At 37.3% G+C, this 23,863-nt stretch overlaps 1 long non-coding RNA gene across 1 annotated transcript in view; it reads left to right on the forward strand.

Annotated features, from left to right (window-relative positions):
- Positions 1–23,863, forward strand: part of LOC125610575 — a 77,970-nt gene that overhangs the window by 12,218 nt on the left and 41,889 nt on the right. Inside the window, exon 2 of the long non-coding RNA XR_007340578.1 lies at positions 4,783–4,824. This is a non-coding gene — a long non-coding RNA (uncharacterized LOC125610575). The remainder of the gene's footprint in view (positions 1–4,782; positions 4,825–23,863) is intronic.

Genomic DNA, 23,863 nt, shown 5'->3' on the forward strand with positions numbered 1-23,863 from the left:
AACTTTTGTTGTTTCTAGAAGGGATGACTATTCCTGTCTGTACCATTAATTGAGCTGGTTTTCTTCCTGTTTAGTCTAAACCACTGTCGATTGCCTTGACTCCTGCCCAAATGAGGAATGAAAATGTCCTGGGTTGAGGGCTCTTTTAGAAGTTCCTGCGTTCTCAGTTCAAGGCTGCTTGATCCAGACAGAGTTTAGAATGAAAGAAAGTTTCCAAATTTACTTCTTTAAAACATAATTTTCACACACTTAGGATTTTCTCTTAGTATGTCATTTATTTTATTGTTGTGAAGTATACTGTCTTATTTCTAGGTTGGAGTAATTATTTTTCAAACATGAATGAACTTTGTGGAGGAGTAGAAATGGGACATACCCAAACTGCAGCAAATGATCAGATTACAGAGATAAATTGATATATGAGAGGTTCCGGAATACTGAGTAATTAAGGCACATACCTCCAGGAAATTCACACACACACACACACACACCACATTAACATCCTGCATATGTGTGTGTGTGTGTGTGTGTGTGTGTGTGACAATATAGATTTTAATTAGAAGAAAGATTTGATCGATAAAACCTATTTTAAGTTGGATAGCACCATCCATCATTATTGATGTTTTTATTTTACTTTGAGATATGTTTGTAAAAGGCTACAACTCCAATAACTATTCATTAGTCAGGTGCTGAGCAAAACAAATGTGAACAAAAATGACTTAATTCACTAGTTTGACGCCTGACTAATTGTTAGATTCATGTTTGCCTACCCAGACCTACTGAATCTAAAATTGAGATCCAGCAATTTTTAGTTTTATACGTTTCCTGATGATTCTTAGTCAAGTTTGTGAAGCCTAAAAAAATCGGTCCTAGAATAATCTGTCATTTCATTCTAATCAGTTTGACATTGAGGGAATTTTGTAGTTTACTAAGGAGCCATGGATGCATGATTTTTGTAATGCATAGGAACACTGTAATCATGAATGGCCTCACTGGATTTTCCAACACTCTGCTGACTTTCTCAGCATTGCCTCCATTTTACAGAGAAGGAAACTGATACTGTTAAAAGGATCAAGGCCATAAAGTTGATAGAAAAAAAACTAGGATACAGTTCCAATCCTTCTGGCTCCATGTCCAGGACTTCCAGCACATTGACTTTTTAGTAGCCTTGAAATAAAAATCATTAAAGGCTTTTTCCAGTAGTATCTCAATTTAGTTCTAGTATTTTGTATTTCCTTCATCCTAGAATAACTTTCGAGGTCAGCATGATTTCAGTTGCAAGCCCATTTTTTTAGTCAGTATGTACCTTTGTGTTGGATGATGGGTTAGACTGCACAGCACGGGTTCTGCTTTAGATAGTGCAGATGGGGAAGGAAGATTTACTTGGGACAGGAATAGAATAGGTACAATACAGGTTTCTAATGTGAAAAGAGTTCAGAGAAAATCATTTGAGCTAAAATATTTTTAGGGGAGACTCTAGGAGAAGCAGGATCTGACTCAGGTCATGAGAATGGGACTTGGAAAATGTAGAAGATGTTCCAGGTACTGAAAGGACAGGAGCAAGGGAGAGTCCGATACGCTCAGTGTTCAAAGGAGATTGCTTCTGCTGGGGACAGTGAGAGAGAGAATGTGGCATAGAGGACAGGGCTCTGTACCATCTTTCAGGGTGGCCAGACTCTGTAGGGGACTGTAATTTTTGAGTTAAAAGGTGCCTTTTGGGGTCATTGCCCTCTTCTTTCATGTGTTGTTTATTATTCTCTCCTGCATGTGCTCCAAGCCCCCAGAAAAGAGTCAAGCCTAATGCTTCAAAGGCCTCTGTCATTGTCCAGAATCAAATTAAGCACAGTGGCTATGACTGTGCTCTGAGACACACATGGGATTTGGGATGTGGAAAGACACAAAAGCTCAGCACAATAGACAGAGAAGCAGCAGGTTCCTGGGATATGACTAATTTTTCTCTGGCTGTTTAGTAACAGGTGGTATTTATCTAAGCAGACTGCCCTGGGCAGCTGGTTGATGGGTTCTTCCAGCTGGACATCTTCTCCCCATTTAGTCCGACCACACCTGCTTCAGACAGCAAACAAGAGCCTTTCTGATCTCCAGTATCTACATGTTGGGGGCTAGGGGTACAGATCAACCACTCAGCTTCCAGCTGTAGTGTCTCATGATGTCCGAGGATCCCATCTGGCCTCCTACCAGAAAAAAAAAAAAAGTTAGGTTTTAAGTTTAGAGGTGGGCTTCTCCCTCAGGGGGTGGTTTTGTCTTGTTGGGTTGCTTTCTTTTAAGAAAGAGGTTTCATCATCGGCTGGTATCATGTGATCAGATTTATCTCCCATTAAGTTTTCTTTCCTTGAAGCATGCACTGACATGAGGGTATCTGTCCTTTAAGCTTTTACTATACGGAGTTAAGGAATAGTAGAATAGACTCATGAAAGATTAATCACTTCCTGTAAGCATTTTGTACCTGAAGACAGGCAATTACTGAAATATGTCCGAAAGAAAACAAGGAAGGATGTTAAAATGTATTGGCCAGGTATCTTTTGGCAGTATGACTAAAAGACTTGTTTAGGTGCCAGCTTTTTTGGAGCCAAAAAGACCTTCTAGGCTGAGCTAATGGATCATAGTTTGTTTTGTACATGAGTAGCGATGTTTTCTTTGTCAGGATAGACACAACTTTGACATTACCCAGGTATTTCTCTGGAGGCTGTACAGTGTGTATGTTCGTATTTATTTCCTTGTCTAACCTGAATGATGAATCAACATTTGGAACTAAATTCTAGCCCTTGCAATTTAAAGAATCCTGTATCTTCTGTGCCAGGCCTGACAATGGGTATTTAATAAGTATTTGAGGACTGATAATCTATTTCACAGGTATAAAGAGTTTATTAAAGGAGAGAAGACCCTCATAGCCTCAGTCTTGAAAATCCTGGTAATCAGGCCAAAGCTGGGTTCATTATCACTTTGGCTTAGAATTTTCCATTTCTCACCTGTGTTCCAGGCTTTGTGCTAACAGCTGGGGGTGGGTGGGTGAAATGGGCGTGGGGAAAGGAAGAAGAAAGAGAGAGAGATAAAAAAAAGAGAGAGAAAAAGAAAGAAAAAAGAAAGACTTGGTTCTTGTATTTTAGAAACTGAGAATTCTTGGTAAGAGAAATAATAGTACAACAACAACAAAAACAACGTTTATCAAGCACTTGCTATTATTAAGCACTCCAGTTTTTCAATTGTGTACACAGAGGCACAGACACTTGCACAACTTTGTGTAATTTATTTACCCAAAGTTAATAAGTGATGGAACTAGGATGTGAATAAGAAAAAAACAACAGACATAGAGGGCTGGGGATATAGTTCAGTTGGTAGAGTGCTTACACTGCAGGCACAAGGCCCTGGGTTCAATCCTCAGCACTACAAAAAACAAAACATAACAAAAAAACCCCATAGAATGTGTGGAGTGCTCTAGTGGGTGACAGGGTGCAGACAAAGTTGCTCTTGGCAGTGCATTGAGAATGGGTAAGAGTTTCAGGAGGAGAAAGTGACATCTAATCCTTCTCCTCCTTACCTGTACTTCTGTCACTGGGATCTGGAATGTGGGATTCCGTTTCTGTCCAGGTCTGTTCCAGTTCTATGTTTCTATGCACACCTCCCCCCCCCACCAGGGATTATCATTATGATGTCTATTATACCGATGTCTCAACCAGTTACTTAACTTCAACAGCTGTAATATCCTTCATGATTTGCAACCTGCTTTGGTGACCAGAACCAGGGCTCTAGAGTCAGACATACTAAGGTTTGAATCATGTCTCATTGAGTTTGGTAAGCTATGTAATTTTGGGAAAGTTACCTACCTTCTCTGGGCTTACATGTTCTTATATATAAGATAGAGTTAATTATACTTATCTCTTAGGTCTGCTTAAAGGGTGAATTGGGATAATATCTGCACAATATCTATCATGCAGAAGTTGATCAATAAATGCTAGTTTTATTTTGTTGATAGGACTTTGTCTATTATTGTTCCTTACAAATAGATGTTTATACATATTTATCAACCTGCTTTAATGAAGGTGGAGAAATATTTAAAAACATCAGTGTTATATTATTAAATCACCACACACATAATATCCTTCTGCAACACATTTTCTCTTCTCCTTTATTTCTCCTCCTCTAACTTCTCCCTTCTCTACTTAGCTGAAATCCTTCCTGTCTTTCAGGTGTTTTTTCAGATGTTATCTTCTCTGAGGAGTCTCTCCTATGGCTGATGTAGGTTTCCCTCTTCTAGATGTCAAACAGGCTTTAATATATTATATTATTGAAGTAAATTCATATAAAATTAGCCATTTTAAAGTGAATGATTCAATGGTGTTCAGCACATTTATAATGTCATGCAACCACCACTTTTATCCAGTTTCAAAGCAGTTTCATTATTTTGAAAGAAAACTCTATACCCCTTAAGTAGTTGTTCTCCTTTTCCCTGCCAACCAGCAGTTGGCAACCAACAACCTTCTTTCTAGTTCTTTGTAATTACCTATTTCAGGTGTTTTATATACACTGAATTATGCAATATCAAACCTTTTATGTCCGACTTCTTCCACTTAGCATAATACTTTGGAGGTTCTATGTTGTAGCAAGTACTTCATTCCTTTCTAGGGATGAATACTATACCATTGTAGATACATACCGATATGTATGCTGGCCTTATTAATTTTCTTGTTTCAAAAATATTGCACAAATCAAACCTAAAGACAAAATCAGAGTCTAGAGTTATCAATACTAGAATAAATACAATTGCAGGTCTTGAAGACTTCTGTTGAAGATAAAAAGACGCCCAAAATGGTATGTAATACATCTACTTCATAAAAACAGTTCTGCTTGTGTGGAAGAAAAATGATGTACAATCTGACTACGGGATGAGGTATAGGAGCAGAGATTCATTGTCAGTATTCACCCAGCTCCCCAATACCCTCCCCCAAAGGCCTCTAGGTTAACTTTTACCAGCTGGCTCTCTGAGATCTCATAGTTCCCTGTCTAGACTCTTTAGGTTGCATCTGCAGTTTTTTTTTTTTAAATTTAAACCTCTTCAGGTGATTCCAATGTTCAGCCTGTATTTAAAACTACTGTTTCAGAACAACGAGTCATTCTTTTGTACTCACAGCTAGAAGAAAAGTTCTCCCCTCTTAAACTTATTTGGCATTTCTGTTTCTCTCTTTCTGACTTTGTGTTGTTACATGTGTGCCTGAATCAACAACTCTCTTAGATTGTATGTTCTTTGGGAACAAGGTCCATAAGGTATATGCCTCATCATCTCCCATGGCACTACCTTATAATGGGAAGAATAATCAATTCATGAAAAAATATGTACAAAACCAGAAATATTTAGAATAAAATAACTCTTTTCAAAATAGAATAAAAATGCATGCTTTGTATCAAGTAAAGGTTTTATCCAATTACCAGAAATCCCAAATACTTTGTTACCACCTGTAAGATCTCACCAAAGCAGGATAAGGAAAAAAGGGAGTTTTGCAATGATAAACACAAATTAGGCCTTGCTAAACTGTTGTCGGGTTTTATAGGATCTGCTGGTCTAAAGGACTTAAAGTTAAGCTTCAGGGGGCATTTTATTTTATTTTTAATTTTTTTAAAATTTTTATTGTTGGTCGTTCAAAACATTACATAGTTCTTGATATATCATATTTCACACTTTGATTCAAGTGGGTTATGAACTCCCATTTTTACCCCATATACAGATTGCAGAATCACATCAGTTACACATCCATTGATTTACATATTGCCATACTAGTGTCTGTTGTATTCTGCTGCCTTTCCTATCCTCTACTATCCCCCTCAGGGGGCATTTTAAAGAGGACCAACCTAACCTAGTGACTCTTTCCAAGAACTGTTTTCAGAGTGTGAAAAACTCAGATTCTGACTTACTGAGCACTTACCATGTGAAAGTCACCATGTTAGGGACGGAAGCCGGTGCAACTTGGGGAGGACTTAGGTTGGTTTGTTGTGTGTTCCGTCACTGGAAGAACTGGCAATTTGAGTGGAATTAAGATATATGAACAGACAGGAGATACAAGATGGCAAATTAGAAAGAACCCCAAACACTCGCCTGCTTCTCCCTGAGATAGAGTCAAAACATTGGAGAGCAGCTGCATATTGAGGTGGGGAGTATGGGAGAATTCCAAAGTGGACAGAGACATGGAGAAACCCAGGGACTTTGGACAGTGGAAAAGAGGGTAACATGGAGTCCCCCAGTGCTGATCACGTGGGAGGGCTACAGAAGGTGGGGGTGGAGGTGACAGAGGGAGAGTCCCCGTAAGCATTACTTGGACAAAAATTGGCATCTTGCAGAAATACATTCTAAACCAACAATAGACATGGGATCTGTGTAGCAAACTGCTCTGGAGAAGTCCTCTATTCTTCCCAGATTCTTAAGTATTTTTTAACAGGGAGCCATCTTGAGAAGATCTGACTTGAGCTTACTGCTCTTGGAGTCAAAGACCTCTGCATTTTCTTTCTTTTTTTAAAAATTTGTTGTTTGTTCTTTTTAGATATACATGACGGTAGACTATATTTTGACATATTATACAGACATGGAATATAACTTCCCTTTTTTGTGGTTGTACTTGATGTGGAGTTACACTGGTTATATATTCATATATGGGCATAGGAAAGTTATGCCTGATTCATTCTACTGTCTTTCCTATTCTCATCCCCCTCCCTTCCCTTTATTCCCCTTAGTCTAATCCAATGAATCTCTATTCTCCATTCCTCCTTGTTGTGTGTTAGCATCTGCATATCAGAAAGAACATTCAGTCTTTGGTTTTTTGGGATTGACTTATTTCACTTAGCATGATAGTCTCTAGTTCCATCCACTTACAGGCAAAAGCCATAATTTCATTCTTTAAGGCTGATTAATATTCCATTGTGTACATATGCCACATATTCTTTATCCATTCATCGGTTGAAGGGCATCTAGGTTGGTTTCATTAGCTTAGCTGTTGTGAATTGTGTACTATGAACATTGATGTGGCGGTGTCACTGTAGTATGCTGATTTTAAGTCCTTTGGGTATAGACTGAGGAGTGGGATAGCTGGGTCAAATGGTGGTTCCATTCAAAGTTTTCTGAGGAATCTCCAAACTGCTTTCCAGAGTAGTTGCACCAACTGCAGTCCCACGAGCAGTGTATGAGTGTATCTCCCCCCACCCCCCTGTATCCTTACCAACATTCATTGTTACTTTATTTTTAAAATTTAATTGATTTTATTGTTACTTGTATTTTTGATAATTGCCATCTGACTTCAGTGAGATGAAATCTCAGTTTAGTTTAATTTTCTTGGTTCCTGTGGCAATATTACCACACCAACCCATTGGGTGGCTGACTTGCTTGTTTTGCCCCAGGGGAGAACGTCTGGCACAAACCCACTGAGAATTCTATGTGATGGGAAACCAAACTACAACATGTAAGGAAACACAGGATGCTTCCCTTTTAAAATTGGTGCTTAGGGAAGCCATGGCAGAAGTCTTGGGGAAAGAACAGCTGTGTTTGATTTTACATGGGAGCTAAGTCTTTAAACACCAGAGTTGTGGGTGGTGGATTGGATAAGTCACACCAAAGTCCCCTCACAGCACAGAGGTAACCTAACAGCTTTTCCCTACACTCAGAGTGCACAGCACAAAAGCCACTTGAGTTTGTGATGTAACATAGTGCCCGATGTCAGCCCTGTCGTTGACTTGCAGAGCACAAGGGATCGTGAAGGGGATCTGTGCTAGATGGGTTCTGCATTCCATGCTAGCTTGTTAATATGCTGCAGCATTTGCATCTGCTCCACTTTCAGAGTATCTCCAGAGTAAATCATTGCCTGGGTAGCTCTGAGTTCTGCTCTTGCTTATCCTGGTGTGCAGGACAGCTGGACACAACCACTCCCACTGGTCACCTGGTGAGCAAAACAAAGAACCTGTTTCTTTAAACAGGTAAATAATCTTCAGTCTTTGTTCTCTCCAAGGAGTGCATAGCCTAAGACATGGAGAAAACCTTTGAGTAGCATTGATTGCCTGAGCACCTCTGCAGAGAGAAAATTCTATTTTTTATTGATACTTTTTTCATTATTGATGTTTTCTTGTTTGTACATATTTTCCTTCCTTCCTTCCTTTTTCTTTCTTTCTTTCTTTCTCTCCCTCCTCCTTCTCTGCCTCCTCTTTCTCCTCTTCTTCTTTTTTTTTGGTACCAGGGATTGAACCCAGGTGTGTTAACCACTGAATCACCTCTCCAACCCTTTTTAATATTTTATTTAGAGACAGGGTCTCACTGAGTTGCTTAGAGCCTCACTAAGTTGCTGAGGCTGGCTTTGATCTTGCTAACCTCCTGCCTCAGCCTCCTGAGCTGCCGGGATTACAGGCATGAGCCACCACACCCAGCTCTTTTTCTTTTATTAATATTTAATTTGTTCTTCTTTTTTCTCTTTATGTTTTTCCTTTCTCCTGCCTTCCACATTTTTATCTTTTCAATTTTTAAAATTTTTTCTTTCTTTTTGTAAAATTAATTTATTTTTATTATTTTTAAACCTTTTACTTTATATTATTTACACTCTTCTACTGTTGTTGATATTATTATTATTTTTGTTTGTTTTTTACTGTTTTGTTGTTTTTGTTTTGTGGTCCTGGGAATTAAACCCAGAGATATTTTACCACCGAGCCGCATCTCCAGTTCTTTTTATTTTTTATTTTGAGACAGGGCCTTGATAAATTGCTTAGGGCCTCACTAAGTTGCTGAGGCTGACCTCTAACTTGCAATCCTCCTGTTTCAACCTCCCAAGCTGCTAGGATTATAGGCATGTGCAACCAAGCCCCAGTTTATTTGGTTTTTACTTTATTTCTTTATCTAATTTTGGTTTTGGTTTCTTTCTTTGTGTTGCTTAGAGATTGGTAGAGATTGTTGGTAGAGATTGAGCCTGGCACTTTGAGCATGTCACATGGATGCTCTGTTGCTGAATTACATTTCTAGTTTAGGTCAAAGAAATTGCACTGTTTTCCAGCCACAACTTAACCACACTCAAACCTTGGAAGGTTCTTCAACTTAAAGAATAGGGGAGATATTAAGCTCCAGCGGTTAACTCAGCCCCTAGTAGCCATGGCTGTGGGAGGACTGAAGTCCAATTCTTGGATATTCACCCCTATGACAACTGCAGAAAGAAATAACAACAGTTGTGGACACCACATCTATGAGGGACCTCAACATAAGTTTCTTCCATACCTTATTGGACTGCATTTTGGTAGTAAGACTAGAGGAGTAACCACAGAGTATATAACCCATGTATCCTGCAGTCTGTATTACACCTGCCTAAAACACCAGAGGGAATCTATTCTTGCAAGAACTAACAAGAAAGCAGGTCCCTCAGGCTCTGACAGAGTACAAACTGTCTTATAACCCACTAATCACAAGAAAAAAAGCCACAGGGAAACTGCACTACAAAGTCAAACTGGAATGAAACTCAACACTGCACAACAAACTGGTATCCTAGGGTACATCATTGAGAGAAGTCTGCTTTTAAGAAGGTCCTCACATAAAAGTGGAAGAATTATCCATTCCAATAGATGCAAAAATATCAATGTATAAACACAAGAAATACGAAAAACAAGGTAACATGACACCTAAGGTTCATAAGACATCATCAAAGAGGATATCAAGTGGATAAAATGCTGATCAAAGAATTCAAAAGGATAATTTTTTTGGAAAAGCTTAATGAATTCCAAGAGGATACAAGTCAATGGCTGAATGAATTAAAAAAGATAATGCAGGATATGAATGACCAATTTAATAAAAGAATAGAAATTTTGAAAAAGAACCAAACAGAAATCTTGGAAATGAAAAAGCTTAAGTCAGATTAAAAACTCAATTGAAAGCCTCTCCAGAAGAAAGAATGTCAGGACTTGAAGACAAGGTTGAGTAATTTTTACATCCAGACAATAATAAAGAATAAAAGAAAGAAAGAAGAGAACACGCAAGATCTGAGACACCATTAAAAGACCAAACATACAATTAATATGAATAGACAAAGGAGAAGAGCTACATGCTGAGGCATAGAAAACCTCTTCAGTAAAAAAACAGCAGAAAATTCTTTAAATCTTGGGAAGACTTGGACAATCATGTACAGGAAGCATTTAGAACCCGAAATAGATGTGACCAGAAAACCTCTTCAGAACATCTGTGGATGAATTCAATATCCCACTCTCAGCAATGGATAGATCATTCAAAATCCTACCCCACCATCAAAAAAGAAACAGCAGAGTTAAAGTATAGATCAAATGGACTTAATAACATCTGTAGAATACTCTATCCAATAGCTGCAGAATATATATTACTTTTATCAGAACATGGAAGATTTTCCAAAATAGATTCTAAAACAAATTAAAAGAAAATTGAAATAATTTCTTGCATTTTATCAGATCAAAATTGAATGAAACTACGGCTGAGCTATAGCTCAGTGGCGCAGTGCTTGCCTAGAGCATGTGAAACACTGGGTTAGATCCTTAGCACTACATAAAAACAAACAAACAAACAAACAAACAAGCAAATAAATAAATAAATTCTGTCCATCTACAACTACATTTAAAAAAAATTGAATATAACTAGAAATCAATGATAAGAGTAACCTCAAAAATTATATAAACACATGGAGGTTGAACAATACACTTTTGAGCAAACCTCTGAAACTGTGAGCCAAAATAACCCTTTTCTCCTCTAAGTTGTTTGTGTCAGAAATTTTTGTCACAGTGACAAAAAAAAAAGCTAACACAGAAATAATAAAGATAAGGGCAGAAATAAATGCAATAGAGACTAACAGCCTAAAGGATCAATTAAAAAAAAGAGTTCATTGAAATGAAAGAAAAATTGACAAGAGTGAAGAAACTCTTCCAAACTGATTCTTGGAAGCCATATTACCCTTCTATCAAAATGTAATAAATCACACCACACACACGCACAAACACACACACACACACACACAGAGAGAGAGAGAGAGAGAGAGAGAGAGAGAGAGAACTATAGACTAATATCCTTGATAAACATAGAAGCAAAAACATCTATAAAATACTTGCAAATTGAGTTCAACAGAACATTAAAAAGATCACAACCAAGATCGAGTTGGTTTCATTCCAGGGATGCAAAGATGATTCAACACAAATCAATAAACAAAATACAGCACATAAATATAATCAAGGATAAAAGTCATATAACTATCTCAAAAGATGCAGAAAAAGCCTTTAATAAGATTCAATTTCAATAGATATAGAAGGATCACCCTAACATGATAAAGTCTGTATATGAGAAACCCATAGCGAGCATCATACTGAATGGGGAAGAGTTGAAAAAAAATTATCTAAAATTAGGAATGAGACAAGGATATCCACACTCAATATCCTCATTTTATATAGTACTTGAAATTTTGACCAGAACAATTAGGCAATAGAAAGAAATGAAACACAGATGTATATATGAGAGGAGAAAGTCAGATTATCTCTGTTTGCAGATGATATGATTCTATACTTAGAAAATCTTAAAGACTCCACAAAAGACTGTTAGAATTGATAAATAAATTCAGCAAAATAACAGGATTCCAAATCAGCATACAAAAATCAGTAGCTTTTCTATACATCTGAATTCACTGAAAAATAAATCAGAAAACAGTACCATCATAATAGCCTCAAACAAACAAACAAAAACCAACAACCTAGTAATAAAACCTAACCAAGAGGCAAAAGACCTCAGTATTGAAAATTACAGAAGATGGAAGAAAGAAATTGAAGAAGACACTAGAATATGAATATGGAAGACATCCCATGTTCACAGATTGAGAGAATTGATATTGCTAAGATGGCCACACTACTAGAAGTGATCTATAGATTCAATGCAATCTCCAGCAAAAGACCAATGACATTATTAACAGAAATATAAAAAGTAATGCTAAAATTTATATGGAAGCTCAAAAGAATCTACATAGCCAAAGCAGTCTAGAGGCATCGCAATACCTGACCTTAAATGTACACAGGACCATAGTTCCAAAAGCAGCATGGTATTGACAGAAAAATAGATATGCAGACCAACAAATTAGAGGACAGAGAAATAAATCCACACTTATGCAATCAACTGATTCTTGGCAAAGGTGCCAAAAACATATATTGAAGAAAAGACAGCTTTTTAAACAAATAATGGTGCTAGAAAAATCAGTTATCCCCATGTAGAGGATTGACACTCGACCCCATCTCTCAATATGTACAAAAATCAACTCAAAATGAATCAAAAATCTTATGTAAAACCTGAAACTTTGAAATGACTAGAAGAAAATGTAGGGAAAACATTTCAAGATATTGGCAAAGGCAATTTCCTTGAAAGGATTCCAATAGCTCAGGACACCAAAGCAGGAATTGACAAGTGGGTTTACATCAAGTTAAAAAGCTTCTGCACAGCAAAGGAAGCCATCAGCAGAATAAAGAGACAATATACAGAATAGGAGAAAATCCTGTTGGCCATTGATCTGACAAAGGATTAATGTCCAGAACATATAAGGAACTCACAAACCTAACAACAAAGCCAGGAATGGTGGTGCAGGTGGCAATCCCAGCTACTTGGAAGGCTGAGGCAGGAGGATTGCATATTTAAGGTCAGCTGGGCTACTGAGAACCCTGTCTCTAAATTAAAATAAGTTAAATTAAAAGCACTGTGGGTGAAGTTCAATGGCCAAGCACTTGTCTAAAATGTGTGAGGCCCTGGATGTGATCTCCAGTACTACAAAACAAAACAAAACAAAAAACCCCGAAGAACAAAAAAACAAACTTTAAGAATTAAAAAAAAAGTAATCCAATAAAAAATGGGCATATGATATGAACAAATGCTTCTCAAAAACTGATAAATATATGAAAAAACTCAATATTTTTAACCATAGGGGAAATGTAAATCAAAACTAAATGAGATATCATCTCACCCTAGTCAGAATGGATATTATCAAAAAAGCCCAAAATAACAAATGCTGGCTGGGATGTGAAGAAAAAGGAACACTTCTATACTGTTGGTAGGAGTGTATAGGGGCAAAGCAGGAAAAAAGTAAGGAGAAAACTAAAAATAGAACTACCATATGTTCTAGTCCTTAGTATATATCCGAAAGGAAATGAAATCAGCATGTGCAAGAGATATCTGCATACCCATATTTATAGCAGCTCCGTTCACAATAGCCAAGATGTGAAATTGGCCTAGGTGCCTATCAACAGATGAAGGCATGATAAAATATGGTATATTTACACAATGGAGTATTACTTGGCCATAAAGAAGAATGAAATTATGTCATTCTCAGGGACATGGGTAGAACTGGAGGACATCATCTTAAGCAAAATTAGTCAGACACAGGGAGTTAAGTATCACAGGATCACATATCTTCTTTCATATGTAGAAACCAAATAAACAAAAGACCTGGAATTAGAAAAGGGATTATTAGGGGAAGGAAGAAGGATAAAGATTATCTCCAGGTAAGAAATGGTCTGTTTTAGTCTAGTGAGTTTGCTTATTAAGTTTGGTTCTGTGAAGGCTTTCTCTTTAGCAAAGAGAAAACAAAGTGTATAGCAAGTTATAGAACAGAAGAAGGGAATGAATTTTCTTTAGAAAACCAATACTTGGAATCTGAGTTGGAAATTGTAGCCAATTAATTTTATTAGGAAAATTTACTGCTAAGGAACTTATGGAAGAGGTGCTGAATTTCTTTATAAATCGAGGGTCTTGGGTTTTAAAGCTAAGTTTAAAAATGGCTCTGATAAGGTTGCAAGCTTTTAAATTTCTTTTTTCTTTTCTTTCTTTTTCTTTTTCTTTTTTTGTACCAGGGCACTCATCCACTGAACCACATCCCCAGTCCTTTTTATTTTTTTATTTTGAGACAGAGTCTCAGTAAGTTGCTTAGGGCCTCACTAAGTTACTGGGACTGGCTTTGAATTTGCCATCCTCCTGCCTCAGCCTCCTGAGCCGCTGGGATTACAGGTTTTCGCCACGGCTCCCAGCTTTCAGTTCTTTTAAAATAAATCACTTGAGTAATTATATGGTGAGTCTAACTGAAAGTTAATGTTCTCTTCTTCCTAGACTCAGGGGTTTGAATCTATCTTTGATAACTCTTCTGTCTACACACAAGACTACCCTGAGTCTACCTTTCAAACTCTATTTTATTTGAACATACTCATTTGCTTTATACTTTGCCTATTTTTAACTCATAATTATCAGATATTATTTCTCCCTTGCACTTCGAATAAAGCTTTGAGTAAGATTAAAAAAAAGATAGATATTCGTTTTTTTTCCAACCTGGAGAGATGACTGAAAATAATAAACTATATATCTGCTGAGAAAAGAATGGCATTTCTCCCATAAGCCTCTGACTTCTACCTAGATGAGGAATCATACGTCTGGTACTCTCAAATCTCAAGTTCTGTCCTTAGAAAGCATTTTTTTTCTTCCTTTCTATTTTTTTCCCTACTTTGGCAATATTCTTGTTTTACACATATAGTTTCACTTAGATCTTTATCTAGTCTCCTTGTAAATGAAGAAAGTGTCTTAAGTGAGCCCTTGGTGCAATAGTGTGATCTCTCTAGTCCTAGGTAACAGTCCTAGGGATATAAGACACTTCCTTGTATCCTAGAAACACATAACCTTATAGCTAGGTAAAGAATGATCATATTAATAACTATATTTGGCTTTTGTGCTTCCTTGGGAACACTTCTGTGATCTGCTTGGATAGGCTCTGGATTCAGATTAGAGGTACCTTTACACCATTATTTTTTATAGGAGTCCTGACATTAATCAATTACTTACCTGCCTTGGAAATCTAAAAACAGTCATAGGCAAAGGAGGAAGCAGTAGTCTAAGAAGCAGGGTGAGTTGAGGAAAATACATGAAGGGGAACAGTCATACTGTAGCAGTATTAGCCATTCCATGATTTTAAAAACCCTTCCCTTCTGCAGTTTCACTCGGGAAAGCCTGAGGGCCAGCTTTGGATGTACATGGTCTCGAGGTTTAAACCATGGCTTACCTGACCACCCATGTAACCTGGGTTAAGTTAGTCAATCTTTCCCAATTTCAGTTTTCTTATCTGCATTTGGGGATAAAATATTAACAATTTCTTAGGCTTTTCTTTAGGATTAAATGAAGTAATGTATGTGGTACATAGAGAACAATGCATGGTCCACATGCTCCTAGCAGATGATGATTGTTGGTGACTTTCTACAATCACCCTCTGTGGCCAGCCCGTAAGTCTTACCTACATTTTCTGTAAGTTCCCATTTTAAACCGTAAGTTTCATTTGGCCAGTCTTTTCCATACTTTTAGTAAATTCATGCATTATTTCAGTCTAGTGAGATTTACATTCCAAAATTGGTTTATATAGAACACATGGGGATTTATAATATGGCCTAAAATATTTATAAAAATTATATTTTTATTAGCCAGATTAATAATAGAAGCAGTGAAGAAAATGTTTTCCCTGGAATTAGGATAAAATTTTGAATTATTACTTACTGATAGAGTTAAAAAGCCTAGTATTATTGGGGTGGTTTTGAGTTGTTCCCTATTCACTCATTCACTCATTCATTCTTTAGAGCCTGATGGGTTCAGATTGTAATAAATACTGGGTTTTCCTAATTCATAATTTAACAATTGTTGGTCAAATACTATTTAATAAGTAAAGGATAAAATCTGAAAATAGATTAATAAGACTTTTTAGCTGCCAGATGATCTTCCAAAACAAAATGTTGAAGAAGAATAAAGTAGGAGCATATGGATTTCATTTTCCTTGAAATATAGTTTGATTTGAAAATTAAGGAAAACTGGGACAAAATATTTTTGAAGCCAGTTTTTAAGAAGGTAAATATTTGGCTAAATGCATAGTAATACCAAATTCAAATATTTGTTTTAAGCATTGTTGCCAAATGCCAAAAGATTTTTTCTTTTAAATAACAATGAAAAGTAATAGTTCTTTCTTTACCAAAATCAGCTTTTTCCTTGTCTTTCCCATATGATTAATAATCCTGGGGGTGGGGGGTGCAGGGAGAAAATTCTAAGTAAAGCTCCTTTGTTAAAATCCTGGCTGAAAGTTTGGAGAGTTTGGAGATTTGGGTACCATGTTTCCAGATAAAGACTTATGAACACTTTTAGAAACCAGGAACTATGAAAATGGCATTTTACATTAAGTTAAAGCCTAATTTTAAAACTTGGGAATTTTGTTACTATAGTGAATACTATCTTCAGATTTTTAATTTTATCCTGGAATTGAAAAATATTTTTAGTGAAGTTATATTCTGGCTAAATTATTCAGCAACATATGTGACCACTTTTAAGAATCCAGGCTTGAATATCTGAGTGTTTTCTCAAAAGAACAGGTAAAATATTTCACAATTGTCTAAGATTCAAATAGTTCATAATACTAAAATGTATCCATGGGTCTTTTTCTTGTGCAGAAATGTTCTGGTTCATCTTCCACGCATGCACCAGGCAGAATCATGCTTCTCAGAGATTTGGAGAATTATTTCCCCTACAAATAGTTGTAGTTCCTTTTTAGAGAGCTGTACCCAAACCAGATTTTTATTTGAGAAAGGAGCCATTACCTATGGGTTAAGAGGAGAATAAATTCATCTTTATAAGCCTATGATATCCCAGTTCAGAGTATAAAATATAATAGTCCACTGTAGGAGAGAAACAATCTAGTTATTTTGAGAGCAAAGAATTTCACCAACACAGGGACTCAGTAAATAAAAACAAACAAACAAACAAACAAACAACAAAAGAAAACCCAACTCCTCTTAATCTTTAGAATGTTAATTTTATCTATAAAGTTATTTAGGAAAAAAACGACACAAGAAAGAAGAGTCATCAAGAATACAGGGTCTTATGAAAAAGTTGACTACAGCCAGGAATCATCTCTGCAATATCACCCGTCTTCTGTTGTGGTCTCCATTCCCCATGCATTTCAGTTTCCATCTGGAAGCACCTAGGTGAACTGAGGAAGTCCTTTGCTCTTCATAGCAGTTAGATATTTGCATGGGCACCCCTGTCCATGAAGGGGTGACAAGTTAGCTGCAGCAAACAAAAAAGGATTGGAGGTGAGAAGGCACATCCAGAACATTCACTGGCCACAAGCTTCTGAGGAAAGGGATTAGCAAAGAGATTTAATGGAGAGGATGCATCTCCATGGGGTTGCTCTGTACAATCAATCGTCCCTTGGGTTAGTGTTTTCAGCTGTCTTCGAGTTGAGTTTATTTTATTTTGAAAGAGGCTCTGTCATACTGCAGAAAACAGCAAAGTCATGGCCACCTAAGATGGATGAGCTGTTATTAAATCCTGATCCATAGGAAAAACAAGTAAGACAAACAATACAATAAGAGAAAATAGCTGCCAGCATAGCATTAGGTACAAATTATTTTCTTAAACACTTATGGATTTAAAAATGTGATTGTGATGTTTTGATATAATTTACATTATTATACTTTATCATTGTTCATTTGTATATCTTGAATGTAATTAACCACATGTTTATCATGGATCTTAGCATGTGTCTTTCCATGTTTTGTTGTAAGTATTTGCTTAATTGATAAAGGTTTATATTGAATGGTGCTTGGGAAAATAATTACTAGCAAGACCTTGAGTCAGTGTGTGCTTAGAACTTAAAAACATCTGATGATCAGTGGATACTGATTTGGTCTTACAGTGCTGTGTAAAGTCTCAGAATTACATTAAATAGAAATGAAACGTGACACTTCTGGCTTCAAAATTTAATTTTGAAAAAGGGGATCATGGCATCCCCCAAATGGCACATGTCTGCTGACTAAGCAGTGCAAGATGCTGTAACTAAATCCTAAAAGCAAAGGCTGAAAATAGAAATAATTGAAGAAAAGGAAAGAAAATTGTGTTAGTAAATTCAGCGACCACTAATCGCTGTTTTTTGATCAAAGGCGTCTAGACACTACCTAACTAATTCTAGCTTTTATGACTGTTACAAAGGAGTGTGCATTCTTATTATCTTATTTATAGTGTTGGAAGATGTGTGTGTAAACAGACATCTCCTGAACACTTGTCCACTTGTCAGAGTTGCCTGTTCTCTGGGCTTACTTACAAATCTGATTTTGTATTAAAATTGTTATCTTTCTGGAAGCCGCAGCCAACAGCCCACCAGCTTGCAGACCTATTACGATTAAAAAACAGACCTGATATTTTCAGTCTGGTGCTTCAGTTCTGTCCCAGCTGAGAGCCCCTCTCCACTCCAAGTTGCCCTCTTTCAACTGCACAGCAGACAGTAGGGTTGTGTTTTCTGTAGGATGGCTTTTTTTGGGATCCATCTCAACTTCAAATATTTTTTCCTTTTGTTGCCCTATGTCATTTATATTTGTCACATTTTTGAAGGCATAATTTTCAGAATAAAAAAATACACAATTGCCATAGGTAGGTCATAGATATAATACCTTTCCATCTTTATGTTGGAGATAATAATGTCAAACATGTATTGAGAACTTATAGTCCAGGCACTTATCATATGTAGTCCCTGCAACAATCTTTGAGAATAAAGTGTCACTATTCTTGTTTTACAAATGGGTAAACTGAGAACTGGGGAAGCTGAAGAAACTTGTCCAATGGGATAAGGGAACAACAGTGAATTGAATCCGACCTAACTTTCCTGTGTACATATACGAATACCGCAGTGAGTCTCACCTTTATGTATGTTCACAAAGCACTAATTAAAAAAACCCAACAAACTATAATTGCAGAAAGATTAATACAATAGAGGGAAGAGAATGGGTAGGTAAGAAAGTGAGGAAAAGGGGAAGTACTGGGGGACTGAATTAGCAATGAGCAAATCATATTCCTTGCTTTTATAATTAGGTCAACATTAATTCGAACATTATATATAACTAAAAAAAACTAATAAAAATGTAAAAATCAATGAAGAAGAAGCTTGTCTAAGACCACATAGCTGGTAAACAGAGAAATCCAGATTAAAATGAAGCCTGAGAACAAAGCCCCTGTTCTTTTTGTTATGAAACTCTAGAAAGTGTCCCTGGTCCAGGCCAGTCTTGAGGGTGTGTTGAATAGAAGACCTCTGTGATGTGATTTGCCTGTGATTGTTCCCTGAGTGTACATGAGAAGCTCTCATGATTTACAACTTTGCAATTTCCATTGTGGATAGAAATTCACATTCACAACTTATTTTAATTAGTTGCTGAATTACCCCGAAAGACTTGAAGAATGGAATACAGGGCCAGTGGGTTTTAGTATAGAGTAGTTCCAGGAGAGAACTATCCAGCTCAAATGGGAGTGCAATCAGCAGTTCACAAGCCTCTGCAGGCTCTCATTTCTGCCAGCAGGGGCCAGTGTCCAGGTGCTAGAAATCCAGGCAGAGGCAACATTGAAAAACAAAGTTCGATCAAAGTGGAAAATGGAAATAGAAACTGCATTTTAGTTACTAAGACTTGGCAAACAGCCCCTGGCAGGTTAAACCCCAAATCAAAACTATAAATCAGAGAAGTTGTTTATGATTAGGTCTATTTGAAGACTCAAAAATATATTCTGTGTACATGAATAAAGATTGCTACAAGGAGGATTGCTGTTAAGTGAGGATCTTAAATGACAACATGACTAAATTACAGCACATAGAAACCTACTGACAATAGTCCTCCCAAATGATATCAATTAGAAATCCTCTTATTGATTGCACTGGAGAGTGAACACATGGCAAAGAGGGTAAAGGAAGGTCAAGGAGTACAATTAAATATATTTTATAAACTATAAAGGAATAAAAACTGTTTTTTTTGAATAAACACGTTTTTAATGAAGAAAAGTCCTCTGAGTGTATTAAGTAATCATAAGGGGCCATTTTAATCCTTAATCTCTTTGTTCCTTAGAGACAGCTTATGCAGTGGGAAGAAGATATTGAAGTGATATTAAAATATTTAAGAAAATACATGCCCCAACATAATGTCACATTCCCTTTTATTGCTTCCAAATACTTTTATTTTTACCTCAGTTCATTTGTGAAACTTTTTTGCTTGGTTGTTCCAGTACTATTGGCAACAAATGATCATATTCTTTTCTGTAGACATGCTTATTTGGTTTTTTTTTTTTTTTAATGACTTGAAAATCAAGAGGGTTTAAAGTTTTTTGCCAAAATGATTATTCCAGGAAACTGTAAGGTATTAATTCTCTTCTTATTTTCCTACACATTCATCTACTGGTTGGGAAAACATATGCAAAATGGTAGTTTGCATCCTTCATGATTTAGCAGGAGCATGTGTCTGCTAAAGAGCACGGTGAAAGTTAATTGCTGTCTACTTGGAAAGCTCTAAGCAGCAGATTTTGCCCCTGGCAAGATAATTTTACAAAAGCAGGAACAAATAATGAGCCAGGCTGTCTCTCAGCCATTACTGTGTCAGATGAAAGTCTCAGTCCTTCTCTCTCTCTCTCTCTCTCTCTCTCTCTCTCTCTCTATATATATATATATATATATATATATATATATATATATATATATATATGTAGTTTTTTTCCAAAATGACTTTATGATTCAAGCAGCAAAAACTATAAGACAACAAAATGTAATGCTAAAGGCTTCATCTCTATTAGTGAATTTTAAGTGATATGTTTCTAGAGTTTAAAAGTACAAATTATCTTCGGGCTAAACTACCTGCCTTAACTTTGACTTACTTCATGTAGGTCTTTCAGTGCTGGGATTTAACATTCTGACCTAACATTTAACATATTAATCCTAATTTTCATCTGACACCAAGACTCTCTGTTGTATTGAATCAATTCAGGTTAATTCCAAATTATGTTGCTCCCACCCAGAATCAATAGACCCACTGTTGGTTCTCTCTAAAGTTGACCACCCAGTTTTGTGAGAATCTGCAGTGAATTAGAAAATCTGTCATTGCTGGGAGACTGGGCAGCTCAGATATGGCATGTCATTCTCTCTGGTCTATACAATGGCCACTCTTTGTCTACCGTCTCCTAAACTAACCTGACATAACTCAGCCTGCCTGTCAATGAAATCTTTATTCTCCTGGAAGGAATGCCTTGCACACCAGCATTATTAAGAAATTTCTGGACAATGTTTAGTGGCTAAAGAATAATCCAAGGTTCTATTAAAAAGCCATCTGGGTAATTAATAGCACATTTGTTCTCAGCCTCCTCCCAATTTGTCCATTAGTGGAATAAAAGCTCAGGACAAAGGGTAATGTGGTTCAGTTATATTTTACAAGAATTCTTCAGGAAGTTGAAAACACATGATAGTTTTCCAAAGATACATATGTTTATGGCCTCTTAGAGCAGCAAATAGGAAAATCCCTGGGCTTTAAACTGAAGTTTTCTGCTGCCGCTATATAAATTAAGAAAAGTGATATAGAATAGTGACAGTCTATCCCTGGAACTGACAAATGTATAGCTAGAATGCTCCAAAAACATACGTAGGCTAGGATGTTTCTTTCACATTTATATTAATTTTTTTTCCTGAATTCTTACAAATGTGGGAAAAAAAGGCAAACAAAAACACAGGACTTTTATATACTTCACCTAGCAGTTGAAGGCTTTTCTGGGATCTCTTTTTAATGTATTTTCATGCAAGTAGTAGCTTCAGGCAGCATATTTCTGCACCAGTGCCAAGTAAACTCTGGTTTTCATATTGATGCTTTCTCTATCTTTCCTGTTGGTTTGTCTTAAAAAAAAAATCGCATGCACAGAGAAACTTTGAAGTCCTAGATATTTGCAGATGGAAGTTAAAAACACCTCAAAAAAGCACCTCAGTGTTAAATGAGGATTCAGTATGGTATGTTTCTTCTGACTTTTACACTTATATTGATTCAGTGACACCATGGAAAGCTGAAATTTATCAGGACCACACTGCTGTGGAGTGGAGTGAGTGTGTGTGTGTGTGTGTGTGTGTGTTTTGCAGAAGGACTTTGAGAGGTCCTCTCTGGGAAAACAATGGGGTCACAACCAGTGTATTTACAAATTAACTCAAGTCACTTGGGAGGGGATGGGACTGAGGGAAAGAGAGAGAAAGAGAGAAACCGAGACTCTTGGTTAAGGGTTAAGGTCTTCTGGAGTTATCAGGTCAAGAAGAGATCCTGCAAGACATTAGCTTTCGTTACTTTTTATTTAGTGCTTACTATGTAGCAGGCTAGGCACCTCTATAGATCACCTTACTGAATCCTTATAACAAGGTAATTAAGTAGGTGATAACCTCATTTCATTTCAGATAAAGCTTTGAGAGGTTAAGTTCACACAGCTAGTGTGTACTGCAAGACTGTATGGCCTGACTCCACGCCCTATTCTATTCTGCCAGTGGCCTTTCTTATCCCAGCATAATGATTAAGAAAACACACTTTAGAGACAGGTGGAGACAGGTCAAGTTGAGTCCTAACTTCCTTCGTTCACTCATTCATTCATTGCTTATGAGACACCTGTTATGCTACAGACACTGTGAAGCCTCAGTGGGGATGAGTAAAAGTATTTCTAGCTCTTGCTCTCAGGGGCTTATGACTTAGCAGGAAGAAAGAGGGAATCAGATACTCCTGCAGCTGTAAAATTGTTAACAGTGACAAGTGCAGACAGTGGGGGAGCAGGATCCCCTGAGAGCCTAGCTGGTGGATTTGAATTCAGCAAGGAAATTTTGGAAAGGCTTCCTGAGGAAGTGAATCTTGAGCTGAGCTCTGAAGGATGACATGGCATTATTGAGGCAAAAAGGGGAGGGAAAATGTGGTCCAGGCAGAAGCAGCAGCAAATGCTGGTTCTGGGAGGGAGGGTGGCTACATCCAAGAGAGTCAGAAGTGAGCAGGTGGAGCCCTGCGGGGAGGGTTGGCCACACCCCCAGGCTTTGGAGGTCTTCAGAGCAATGGGGGCCATTCAAGGTATGTGATACTTGGGTACAGTACTTTCCAAAATTCTTCCCTTCTCTCTTTCCTTTCCTAGCCCTTTCCTCCCTCTCTTCCTGATGTCACACACATAGACACACACACACACACACACACACACACACTTACACCCTGTGTATGTGTGTGTGTGTGTGCTGACTTCTGTCATTTTGTATCATTGTGGCATTTTTATCCCAGGGTGCCTTTGGTACCTGGGTTCAGGAGAGAGGATCTAGAGGCTGGACAGATACTGCTCACTACCACCAAGGGACAGTTTCAAGTTCAGTCCTTCTGACCTTCTAAGCACATAAAAGAAAGCATAATTTTATTCCTAAACTGATTTCTGTTTTAGAAACTCAAACTTCAAATTAAGCCAAAGAAATGAAGCTGTTTAAATATCCGTTTGTGACTGAGTGTTTTTTAATTTCACCAAGTTGGGAGGTCAGCTACAGTGGCTGCCAAAGGGTGAGGGGAGTGCAGAGCTTGAGGCCCAGGACCCTTACACAGGCCGTTCTTGGCCCGGAGAGCCTGGCCTCTCCTCCACAGAACAAATATTTGTTAGCACTTTACACAAGAATACTTGAGCTGCTTGTATTTACTTTGCAAATGCTCTGTAAATAACAAAGCAGTTATGTGTACCTGAAATTTGTCATTTGCTTGAGGACACTATATTCACAGAGGATGAGAGAAGTGAGTTTTGGAAGAGAGAGGAGCGCCATTAAAAAGCAAACAAACACAAAATCTCCAGCACAACCTCTTTTTCGCCAGGGCAGATACTTAAAAGGCCACCCCTAAATGAATTCCAAATGAATGCTCCCTCCAAGTCTCTCTCTTGGCAGGTTAAGTGGACCTAGGGCTATAAACCCCACTGTCAGTACAAGCTGTCTCCAAGGGAGTAATGGCAGCCTTCCTCTGGCTCCAGCACCAGGGTCCCCTCAGCATTACGGGG

This window comes from Marmota marmota, unplaced genomic scaffold (genome assembly GCF_001458135.2).
Source record: "Marmota marmota marmota unplaced genomic scaffold, marMar, whole genome shotgun sequence".
Taxonomy (NCBI): domain Eukaryota; kingdom Metazoa; phylum Chordata; class Mammalia; order Rodentia; family Sciuridae; genus Marmota; species Marmota marmota.